Raw genomic sequence first — 10,995 nt, 5'->3', positions numbered from 1 at the left:
GAGCACGTGGCTGGCTGGGTTTGGCCAGGGCTGACCGACGCTGTGGCTTTGCCCTCTCTGCATCTCCCTTTCTCCTCTCCCCGCAGGGCAAGCGTGTGATCGGGGAGGATGGCGTCGATGGCTACAGTGACTTGTTCCAGGAGAACACCATGCTCCAGAAGGAGAACGCCACCTTGCGCATGAGGGTGAAGGCCATGCAGGAGGCCATTGATGCCATCAACAGCCGGGTCACCCACCTGAGAACCAGGAGGCCAATTTGATACTGGCCAAGGCAGGTGAGGATGGGCACCTCCGGAGAACGTGTCTGCGAGGTGCGGCATGCGGATCGGTCCCACGAAAATTACAGCCACCCCAGAGCTCAGGTCCAAGGGCAGCTGAGTGGCAGCCCAGCTGCTAGGTGTTTCTGATCTAGTCCGTGATCCTAATTCTGTCCCTCCAGGTGACGGCAACGAGGCCATCAGCGCCCTGATCCCGAACTACGTCCGGGAGATCGAGCAGCTCAGGTGGGCGTGGGTCACGTTCTCTCCTTCTGCCCGTCTGGGGGGGCCGCGTATCGCGTGCAGCTTGAGAGGACCTGCAAAGAGGCAGTGCGGGCTAGCGGGGGGGCTGCTGATCTGGGGCTCTGGAGGCCCAGATTCCCTCTCTGGCTCTGCCGCTCCCGGCTGGGTGACTGGTGCCACGGGCACTGGGTTCAAATAGTAGGCTGGCATCGCAGCTCTGCCAATGACCTTGGGCAAGTCACTTCCCCTCTCTCTTGCCTTTGGTCTGATGAGACCATTTAGATTGTCAGCGCTTTGGGGCAGTGCCCGTCTCACGGGTGTGTGCAGCACCTGGCACAACAGGGCCTTGATCCTGTCTCTCTCGGTGCTGCTGAAATATAAATAAAAGCCCCACATTCGAGATGGAAATGTCTCCATCCTGTAGGGCGTCCTGTCCGGCCCTTGTGCTCCCAAGCTTTCTCTGGAGCCTTGGCTGATCCAGACTTAAATGCCTCCCAGGGGTACATTGAAATGCAGTCTGATAGCTAGTGCTGCTCCTAAATGTGGATTTCGTGCTGGAGAAACTGACAACCCCGGAGACAGGAATCCCCTCGCTCATTCTGGGCCAGATTCTCAGCTGGTGTAAAATCAGCGTTGTCCCACTGGGGTCCCTGGAGCAATGCCGATTTACGCCCCTCCCGCTGAGGATCCAGACCCCTGTCCGTAATGCTAGAAAACAGAGGTGCCCCACCTCTAGCGCAACCGCTGCTGAAGATTAACCCTTAGGCTGCCATGTCAGCGTATCACCGTGGCTGTTGAGAACTGGCTGTCGGCCATAGGGTTGCTTCTCTCCCGTTAGCGTTCAGACCTGGTGGGAAGCCCTGGGGCCTTTGTGACGTGGCCTGGGCTGCATTGCCATCTAAGTGAAGGCACTAAATCCATGCAGTGGCATCTGCTGTGACTCTTTGCTCCCACGAGAGGCATGCAGATGGTTAGTGGTGGCCATGCCAGCTTTCCTTCCCTGCGATGTGCTTCTGCAGCATCCCTCCCCGGGAGCAGAGCCCTGAGCCCCTTTGTCCGAGCTGAGCGAGGGCAGTTTAGGTTCCAGACACACACTCTCCCGGTCACCCCTCCTTAGAGGTTGGGGGGAGGGGGTGTCTTTTCCCCTGGGGTGTTTGGACATCTGCCCAGGGCAGCAGATCTCCGTAACCAAAAGCCCCTCCGATCCCCAGGACAAAGCTCTTGGAGAGCGAAGCCATGAACGAGTCGCTCCGCCGGAGTCTGTCGGGGGTCTCCTCCAGGCCCCCGTACTCCCTGGGCTCATCTCCAGGCCCAGGCCTGGGGGCGCTCAGCAGCCACCGAAGTCCTCCGGCGGGCCAAGCAGGACCTGGAGCAGCTGAAGAAGGAGACCAGGCAGCGGAGGAAGAGGTGATGGCCAACTCCTTGCTGGGAACAGAGGGCGGGGGCTGTTCTGGGTGCTCCCACCCCTGGCTCTTCATTATTATGGCAGGACCATAGTTATTGGGATGCCCACTTCTCCCTTGGCTTCCAGCCCTGGCACCCTCCAGCCCCCATCAGCCCTGCTGGTCCAGGCATTGTCCTGCCCCATCATTGGGAAGCCAAAGCCATACAGCAGAGAATCAGGACTCCTGGGTTCTTTTCTCAGCTCTGCCTCTGACGTGCCACATGACCTTGGGTGAGTCCCTTCCCCTCCTTGTGCCTCAGTCTCCTCATCTGGTAACACTGCCTGGCCCGTCCCTCTGGAGGGCAGTGAAGCTGGGTTCCTGAAGGGCTCTGAGATGGAGGGTGTTGGGGATGTATGGTCTAAGGGGACCGTGTGCCAGGGCTCCCCTGTCACTGGGGTTCATCCCGTCTCTTCCTGGCAGCCTGGAGAAGGAGGCCTTTAAGAAGAGGCCAAAGCTGCAGCAGGAGAACTGGGAGGAGACAGACGAGAACGAGGAGGTGGGGGAGGCTTCCCCCGTGGAGTGGGGGGTGGGAGCCCGATTGCTAGCCAGAATGCCAGCGGCCTTCTCTGTGCCTTGCCGGCGCTTGGGGCAGCTGTGTCCTGCCGCACCCTGGGAGGTGGGGCAAAGCCCAGCCTGTCTGTGGGAGTCGCAGGGGATCCGGGGGGCAGGGGCAGGGTCCATGACCACCCCCCCACAGGGCAGCCAGTCTGCTGCTGTTTGGCCCCGCCTAGGTGTGGAGAGAGGGGGCAGGGCATGGCCGAGGATGGCGCGTAAGACAGTCCTCTCTGCCCCTTGGCAGTGCCCTGTGCCATCTGACACCCTGGCAACAGGTGGGGCAGGGCAACTAGCCACAGGCCTTTCCGTGCAGCTGGGCTTTGTCCCGTGAACCGTGTCCCCTCTGCCCCAGCCGTCCCGGAGGTTCTCATCAGGTCCTTCATTTTCAGCTGCCATCTCAGCGGGGAGGGTGGGGGGAACTCCCCAGACATGGCCCACTCCCTTTGCACACAGGGATCAGCCCTGCCCCTGGCCCCGGGTCAAACCTCCTCTCTCCTGCCTCTGCCTGGCACTGGTTTCCGAGGCAATCGCTTTAATTCACCCACATCTGGGGGTGGCGGATGGGGAGAGGCCTGAGCCCCTGCGACGATAGGAGAGGGGCCGAAGGCTCCTGATCTCTGCCCTAACCCTGCGCTTCTTTCCCAGGAGGAGGAGGAGCGGGAGGAGAGTGGCTGTGAGGATGAGGACGAGGATTCGGGCAGCGACGAGAGCCTGGTGGACTCGGACTCCGATGCGGAGGAGAAGGGTAACTCGGAGGGCACGGCGCCCAGCTCTGTGCTCAGGCTGGGGCCGGGGATATCTGCAGTGACTCAGGGCTGTGCCCCTTTTGGGGAGGCGGTAGGCGGCTGCAGTGGGCCTGTAGGGTGAGCTGGGCAGGTCTTGGCTGGAGGTGCACGAGGTGCCAGTCAGGGTGCTAAGGTGGTCCGGCTCAGCTGGTGCTCAGTGGCACAGGCCTAGCTGCCAAGCTCTGTCCCTTCCTCCTCAGCCCCCCGCATTCGCCTTCGGCTACCCAGGCAAGGCTAAGACCGCAGGAGCGAGATGCCATCCCCTCTGAGTCCTGCCTCATCTGCCTCCTTTCCTCTGCAATGCCAGAGTCCATAGATTCATAGATTCATAGAATCATAGATTATAGGACTGGAAGGGACCTCGAGAGGTCATCGAGTCCAGTCCCCTGCCCGCATGGCAGGACCAAATACTGTCTAGACCATCCCTGATAGACATTTATCTAACCTACTCTTAAATATCTCCAGAGACGGAGATTCCACAACCTCCCTAGGCAATTTGTTCCAGTGTTTAACCACCCTGACAGTTAGGAACTTTTTCCTAATGTCCAACCTAGACCTCCCTTGCTGCAGTTTAAACCCATTGTTTCTGGTTCTATCCTTAGAGGCTAAGGTGAACAAGTTCTCTCCCTCCTCCTTATGACACCCTTTTAGATACCTGAAAACTGCTATCATGTCCCCTCTCAGTCTTCTCTTTTCCAAACTAAACAAACCCAGTTCTTTCAGCCTTCCTTCATAGGTCATGTTCTCAAGACCTTTAATCATTCTTGTTGCTCTTCTTTGGACCCTTTCTAATTTCTCCACATCTTTTTTAAAATGCGGCGCCCAGAACTGGACACAATACTCCAGCTGAGGCCTAACCAGAGCAGAGTAGAGCGGAAGAATGACTTCTCGTGTCTTGCTCACAACACACCTGTTAATGCATCCCAGAATCATGTTTGCTTTTTTTGCAACAGCATCACACTGTTGACTCATATTTAGCTTGTGGTCCACTATAACCCCTAGATCCCTTTCTGCCGTACTCCTTCCTAGACAGTCTTTTCCCATTCTGTATGTGTGAAATTGATTTTTCCTTCCTAAGTGGAGCACTTTGCATTTGTCTTTGTTAAACTTCATCCTGTTTAACTCAGACCATTTCTCCAATTTGTCCAGACCATTTTGAATTATGGCCCTGTCCTCCAAAGTAGTTGCAATCCCTCCCAGTTTGGTATCATCCGCAAACTTAATAAGCGTACTTTCTATGCCAATATCTAAGTCGTTGATGAAGATATTGAACAGAGCCGGTCCCAAAACAGACCCCTGCGGTACCCCACTCATTACGCCTTTCCAGCAGGATTGGGAACCATTAATAACAACTCTCTGAGTACGATTATCCAGCCAGTTATGCACCCACCTTATAGTAGCCCCATCTAATTTGTATTTGCCTAGTTTATCGATAAGAATATCATGCGAGACCGTATCAAATGCCTTACTAAAGTCTAGGTATACCACATCCACCGCTTCACCCTTATCCACAAGGCTCGTTATCCTATCAAAGAAAGCTATCAGATTGGTTTGACATGATTTGTTCTTCACAAATCCATGCTGGCTGTTCCCTATCACCTTACCAACTTCCAAGTGTTTGCAGATGATTTCCTTAATTACTTGCTCCATTATCTTCCCTGGCACAGAAGTTAAACTAACTGGTCTGTAGTTACCTGGGTTGTTTTTATTTCCCTTTTTATAGATGGGCACTATATTTGCCCTTTTCCAGTCTTCTGGAATCTCTCCCGTCTCCCATGACTTTCCAAAGATAATAGCTAGAGGCTCAGATACCTCCTCTATTAGCTCCTTGAGTATTCTCGGATGCATTTCATCAGGCCCGGGTGACTTGAAGGCATCTAACTTTTCTAAGTGATTTTTAACTTGTTCTTTTTTTATTTTATCCGCTAAACCTACCCCCTTCCCATTAGTATTCACTATGTTAGGCATTCCTTCAGACTTCTCGGTGAAGACCGAAACAAAGAAGTCATTAAGCATCTCTGCCATTTCCAAGTTTCCTGTTACTGTTTCTCCCTCTTCACTGAGCAGTGGGCCTACCCTGTCTTTGGTCTTCCTCTTGCTTCTAATGTATTGATAAAAAGTCTTCTTGTTTCCTTTTATTCCCGTAGCTAGTTTGAGCTCATTTTGTGCCTTTGCCTTTCTAATCTTGCCCCTGCATTCCTGTGTTGTTTGCCTATATTCATCCTTTGTCATCTGTCCTAGTTTCCATTTTTTATATGACTCCTTTTTATTTTTTAGATCGTGCAAGATCTCGTGGTTAAGCCAAGGTGGTCTTTTGCCACATTTTCTATCTTTCCTAACCAGCGGAATAGCTTGCTTTTGGGCCCTTAATAGTGTCCCTTTGAAAAACTGCCAACTCTCCTCAGTTGTTTTTCCCCTCAGTCTTGATTCCCATGGGACCTTACCTATCAGCTCTCTGAGCTTCCCAAAATCTGCCTTCCTGAAATCCATTGTCTCTATTTTGCTGTTCTCCCTTCTACCCTTCCTTAGAATTGCAAACTCTATGATTTCATGATCACTTTCACCCAGGCTGCCTTCTACTTTCACATTCTCAACGAGTTCCTCCCTATTTGTTAAAATCAAGTCTAGAACAGCTTCCCCCCTAGTAGCTTTTTCAACCTTCTGAAATAAAAAGTTGTCTCCAATGCAGTCCAAGAATTTGTTGGATAGTCTGTGCCCCGCTGTGTTATTTTCCCAACATATATCCGGATAGTTGAAGTCCCCCATCACCACCAAATCTTGGGCTTTGGATGATTTTGTTAGTTGCTTGAAAAAAGCCTCATCCACCTCTTCCACCTGGTTAGGTGGCCTGTAGTAGACTCCTAGCATGACATCTCCCTTGTTTTTTGCCCCTTTAAGCCTAACCCAGAGACTCTCAACACTTCCGTCTCCTATGTCCATCTCTACCTCAGTCCAAGTGTGTACATTTTTAATATATAAGGCAACACCTCCTCCCTTTTTCCCCTGTCTATCCTTCCTGAGCAAGCTGTACCCATCCACACCAACATTCCAATCATGTGTATTATCCCACCAAGTTTCAGTGATGCCAACAATGTCATAGTTGTATTTATTTATTAGCACTTCCAGTTCTTCCTGCTTATTCCCCATACTTCTCGCATTTGTATATAGGCATCTAAGATACTGGTTTGATCTTTCCTCCCAGTTTTGTCCTGACTCTCCTTTCTCTCTGCCAATATAGCCCACACTCCCTCTTGTTTCCGACCCATCTCCCCGGTCTCCATGTTCCCCACTTACCTGTGGGCTTTGCTCACCTGTCCCCGTCGAACCTAGTTTAAAGCCCTCCTCACTAGGTTAGCCAGTCTGTGTCCGAATAGGGTCTTTCCTCTCCTCGAAAGGTGAACGCCATCTCTGCCTAGCAGTCCTTCCTCGAATAGCATCCCGTGGTCTAGGAAGCCAAAGCCCTCCTGGCGACACCATCTTCGCAGCCAGGCATTCACCTCCATGATGCATCTGTCTTTGCCCGGGCCCCTACCTTTGACAGGAAGAATTGAAGAGAATACCACCTGCGCTCCAAACTCCTTCACCCGTACTCCCAGAGCCCTGTAGTCACTCTTGATCCGCTCAGTGTCACACCGCGCAGTATCATTTGTGCCCACATGGATGAGTAGCATGGGGTAGTAGTCAGAGGGCTGGATAATCCTCGACAATGCCTCCGTAACGTCTCGGATACGGGCCCCCGGCAGGCAGCATACCTCCCGAGATGGGGACCCGTGAGCCAGGCACTGCCCCTCCCCTCTCCAGGCCGGCCCAGGACTGCCTGGCTCTCTCCTCCTGACCTCCCCGGGACTGCCTGGCTGCCTGACTCTCCCCCCACCTCTAGTGGTGAATTTCCAGGCTGATCTGGCCGACCTGACCTGCGAGATCGAGATCAAGCAGAAGCTGACTGACGAGCTGGAGAACAGCCAGCGGCGCCTGCAGACCCTCAAGCACCAGTACGAGGAGAAGCTGATCCTGCTGCAGAACAAGATCCGCGACACCCAGCTGGAGAGGGACCGGGTGCTGCAGAACCTCAGTACGGGCAGTGCCCCCTCCACCCCCCTGCTCATCCCATCGCACGGGTCCTCTGAGCCAGCGCTGGCAGGAGAAACCCTGGGGTTCTCCCGGCGCCCAATGAGGCCCAAACTGGGCTGCTGCCCCCTGCATTCCATGTCCCTCTTGCGGTCCCCAGAGATTCCCGCTGGCTGCTCAGTGTCTGGCTTCCCAGCTCCTGGGATCGAGCCTTCTCCTCAGCCGTGTGCCACTTGTCCCGCTGTTGCCTGCCTAAAAAGGCCCCGAGATGGCAAACAGGGGTTCGTCGCCCGGTGTGCTTGGCACCAATAAAGACACCGAGGGGAGAAAGCAAGCCAAGTTTATTTCAGAGCTCTGAAATGGCACTAGGAGACCAGCATGTCTCAAATCAAGTGCAACAAATACAAACAAATTTCCCCTTTTATATTCCAAGCAGTTTCTGTGCAAGCCTTTGTCTATTTCACCCTTACCCCTCCCTTCCAGACAACAATTACAGCAGGTACACAGTGTGCATGTTAGAAACTTTCCCTTCGCCTGCTTATCTCTTGGCCTTGCAAGGCCTGTTTACAGCAGTTTTCCCCCGTCTTTCCCTCCCGCTTTCCCCCCGCATTATCACTACAAGTTTTGCTAGTTTGAACAAAACTACAGCTAGTCTACAGCTGCTAGAAAAGCTGACCCTTACATTTCTGCTTCAGCATGTAAGTAGTTAGCACAGAAGTAGGTGAGAGTTCACAAGATGGAGTCACTGTGGTTCAGGTAGGCCCAGAGCAGAAGAGCTTCATCGGCACTTTTGGCCTTCCACTCTCCCGAGTTACCTGGTAGCTATGCCTAGTGACACCAACACCGCCTCTTGATCAGGGCTGGGCCTGGTGACCCCGTGACCTCCCAGCTGTGCAGCCCGCTGGCTATGGGGAGACAGTGGGTGTAGGGCCCAGGGAAAGTCCCTTCCCTCGGAGGAGCTCCAAGCTCTGACGCGTCAGGGAGACGGCCAGGCAAAGAGGCAAAGCCACCTGGCATCTGCGGCCAAGCTCCCAGCTGCTCCCGACTTCCTCCCAGCGAGGAAACTGTGGCTCTCCAATGCAGGAGCAGCAGCATAGCCTGCCCATGCAGAGAGCTCCATCTCCAGGGCTTTTCAGTCCTGGGCATCTTCCCCGAGGGGGGCAGCTGATGCTATAACTGAGACTTTAGTGATTGAGACACCTGCCCCCAGCTGAGTCCCACCAAACTCATTTCAGCAGCATCCCCCTCTGGGCTGAACAGCAATGGCTGCCTGGAGGAGAACAGTGTGCACCCAGTCCCTGGAGCGGTGCTGTCCCTGGCACATGCCTGGCACTGCTCTGCTGACGGGGTTATTGGTCTAAAATAGGCCCATGGTTCTGGCTTGCAGGCAATGACTGGTCTGGGCTACTCGGCCATTGAACATCTCTTGAGCTGCTGGACCAGGCAGGCCTGTCCCTGGAGGCCAAGAGTTAATCTAAAGTGCCCCCCACTGAGGGTGCTTTCCCTGGGGGCCTGGTGGGTCCAGGGGGCAGCTGGATGGGATGGAGCGTGATGGGCTCGGCCTAGCCTGACACTCTGAGCGGCTCTGCGCCACCCCCTCCAGGCACCATGGAATGCTACACGGAGGAGAAGGCCAATAAGATCAAGGCGGACTACGAGAAGCGGCTGAAGGAGATGAATCGGGACCTGCAGAAGCTGCAGGCAGCCCAGAAGGAACACGCTCGCCTGCTCAAGAACCAGTCGCGCTATGAGCGGGAGCTCAAGAAGCTGCAGGCTGAGGTGGCAGAGATGAAGAAGGCGAAGGTACCTGGCTGGGCAGAGGAGGAGGGGGCTGGAGGGGCATGGCCCGCTTGTGCTAGCTCTTCAAACTGGGGAGGGGCGGTGGATGGGCACAGCCCCTTGTGCACACTCCTTATGCTGGGTGTGGCTGTCGGGGGGCCCTCAGGTGGTACTGATGAAGCAGATGCGGGAGGAGCAGCAGTGGAGGCGGCTGGCGGCGACCAAGCGGAATCGGGAGATCGCCCAGCTGAAGAAGGAGCAGCGCAGGCAGGAGGTGAGAACCCAGCTCCTCGCCAGGGCTCTGCAGAGAGGGCAACTCTGGCTGGGGCCTGTGCCCCTCACTCGGCTCTGAGCTCCCACACCAGCTGGCCAGGGTGCAGCGGGGAGTGCGGGTTCTCCAAGGGGTCTGGGCCTTTCCTGGGGAGATGCCCCAAGCCAGGCTCCTCGGGACCAGATGGGGAGGGTGCTGGAGAGCCCTCGCTGATGCATGATGTGTCAGGTCCCCTCCCCTGTGCACAGGTGAGCAGTTACCTGGGTGAGCCAGCCTGCACCCAGAGCCCCTGACGCAGGGTGGGGCAGGGGCAGGGGAGCCCCTGTGACGGGGCAGGGCTGAGACAGGGAGTGGGGCCATTCGGGATATGGGGCAGCAGGGGAGCCCTGCAAAGCTGTGGCTGAGCCGCAGGGATGGCTGAGCAAGGTGATGGGAAATCTGGAGCAAGCGCTGCACCAACAGAGGACCAGATTCCACTCTCTATTACGCTCGTTGTAAATCTGGAGTAACTGCATTGACATTAGCGGAGTCGCTCCAGATTTACACTGCTGCTGCTGCGATGTGAATCCAGCCGTCACCTGCATCAAGAACATTCCACGTTCAGTCCTGCCCTACCTCTGCTCGACAGTGTGTTAGAGCTCTCCCGGGTGCCCGGCCGCTGGGATCAGTGCCCGGCTTGGCACCCAGGCCCGCTCCTTTCAGAGCCCGTGTTGGGCCACTGGCTGGCCAAGGCCTGCAGGTCCTGTGAAGCCAGGAATGGGGCCGGCAGCATAGAACAGTGTAAAACCCTGCCTGGTTGGGGAGCTGTGTGCTGGGCACCCTGTGCAGAAACCAGCCACCCCACTGTCTGTCTGGGGACTCCTCCCCCTGCTGAAGGCGCAGCACGTCCCCTCTCCCAACCACATGTCCATCTGTCTGTCCATCCCTTGAGATCAGCACCTGGTGGGGTGGCAGGTTCCGCCTTCCCCAGGTCAGAGGAGGTGATTGCTTCCTCCTGCATCTCTGGTTGCTGCTCAGGGCAGGTACAAATGCCACAGTGCTGCCATCGGTTACAGCAGAATAAATCCAGGTTTTACACCGCTGCTGGTGAGATCAAAATCTGGCCCATGGCCTGCACTGAGAACATCCCACATGCTGGCCTCCATTGCTGCCATGGGTTCTACCCCAGACCCTGGGTTCCTCTTTAGCGGCTCACGCCCGCTCAGGAGTCGACTGAGGCTCGGCTTCTCTCCCGCGCAGTTTCAGATCCGGGCGCTGGAGTCTCAGAAGCGGCAGCAGGAAATCGTGCTGCGAAGGAAAACCCAGGAGGTGAGTGCCAGCCCCTGCACCTGCGGGGGTCTGGAGAGCCGCTCACGGGGCCGTGACTGGGTGGGCGCTGAGGCCTGGCTCCTGGATCGGGCCGTTGGCAGGGCAGGGCCCTGGGGCCTCTCCAGACGGAATAGTCCCCTCCGCTGTCCCAGTGGGTCGTGCTCCGCCAACGCTGGGTTGTTCCCAAGGTGCTGGCCCTGGGTGGGGTGGATTTCCCACAGAGCCTGGTGGTTTTATGGCCAGGAGTAACCAGGCAGGAGATGACAGTGATTGCGAGGGAAGAA

General features: G+C 55.7%; 1 long non-coding RNA gene across 1 annotated transcript; it reads left to right on the top strand.

Moving 5' to 3' along the window:
- The first annotated feature begins 1,269 nt into the window (after positions 1-1,269).
- LOC135977534 (uncharacterized) lies at positions 1,270-3,565 on the top strand. The gene is made up of 3 exons (XR_010594992.1): positions 1,270-1,907; positions 2,366-2,441; positions 3,146-3,565. It is a non-coding gene; the product is annotated as an uncharacterized LOC135977534 (long non-coding RNA).
- The last annotated feature ends 7,430 nt before the right edge of the window (positions 3,566-10,995 follow it).

Source organism: Chrysemys picta, unplaced genomic scaffold, assembly GCF_011386835.1.
Source record: "Chrysemys picta bellii isolate R12L10 unplaced genomic scaffold, ASM1138683v2 scaf3, whole genome shotgun sequence".
Lineage (NCBI taxonomy): Eukaryota > Metazoa > Chordata > Testudines > Emydidae > Chrysemys > Chrysemys picta.
The sequence above is the reverse complement of the archived record's forward strand: the minus strand, read 5'-3'. Positions and strand labels throughout refer to the sequence as shown.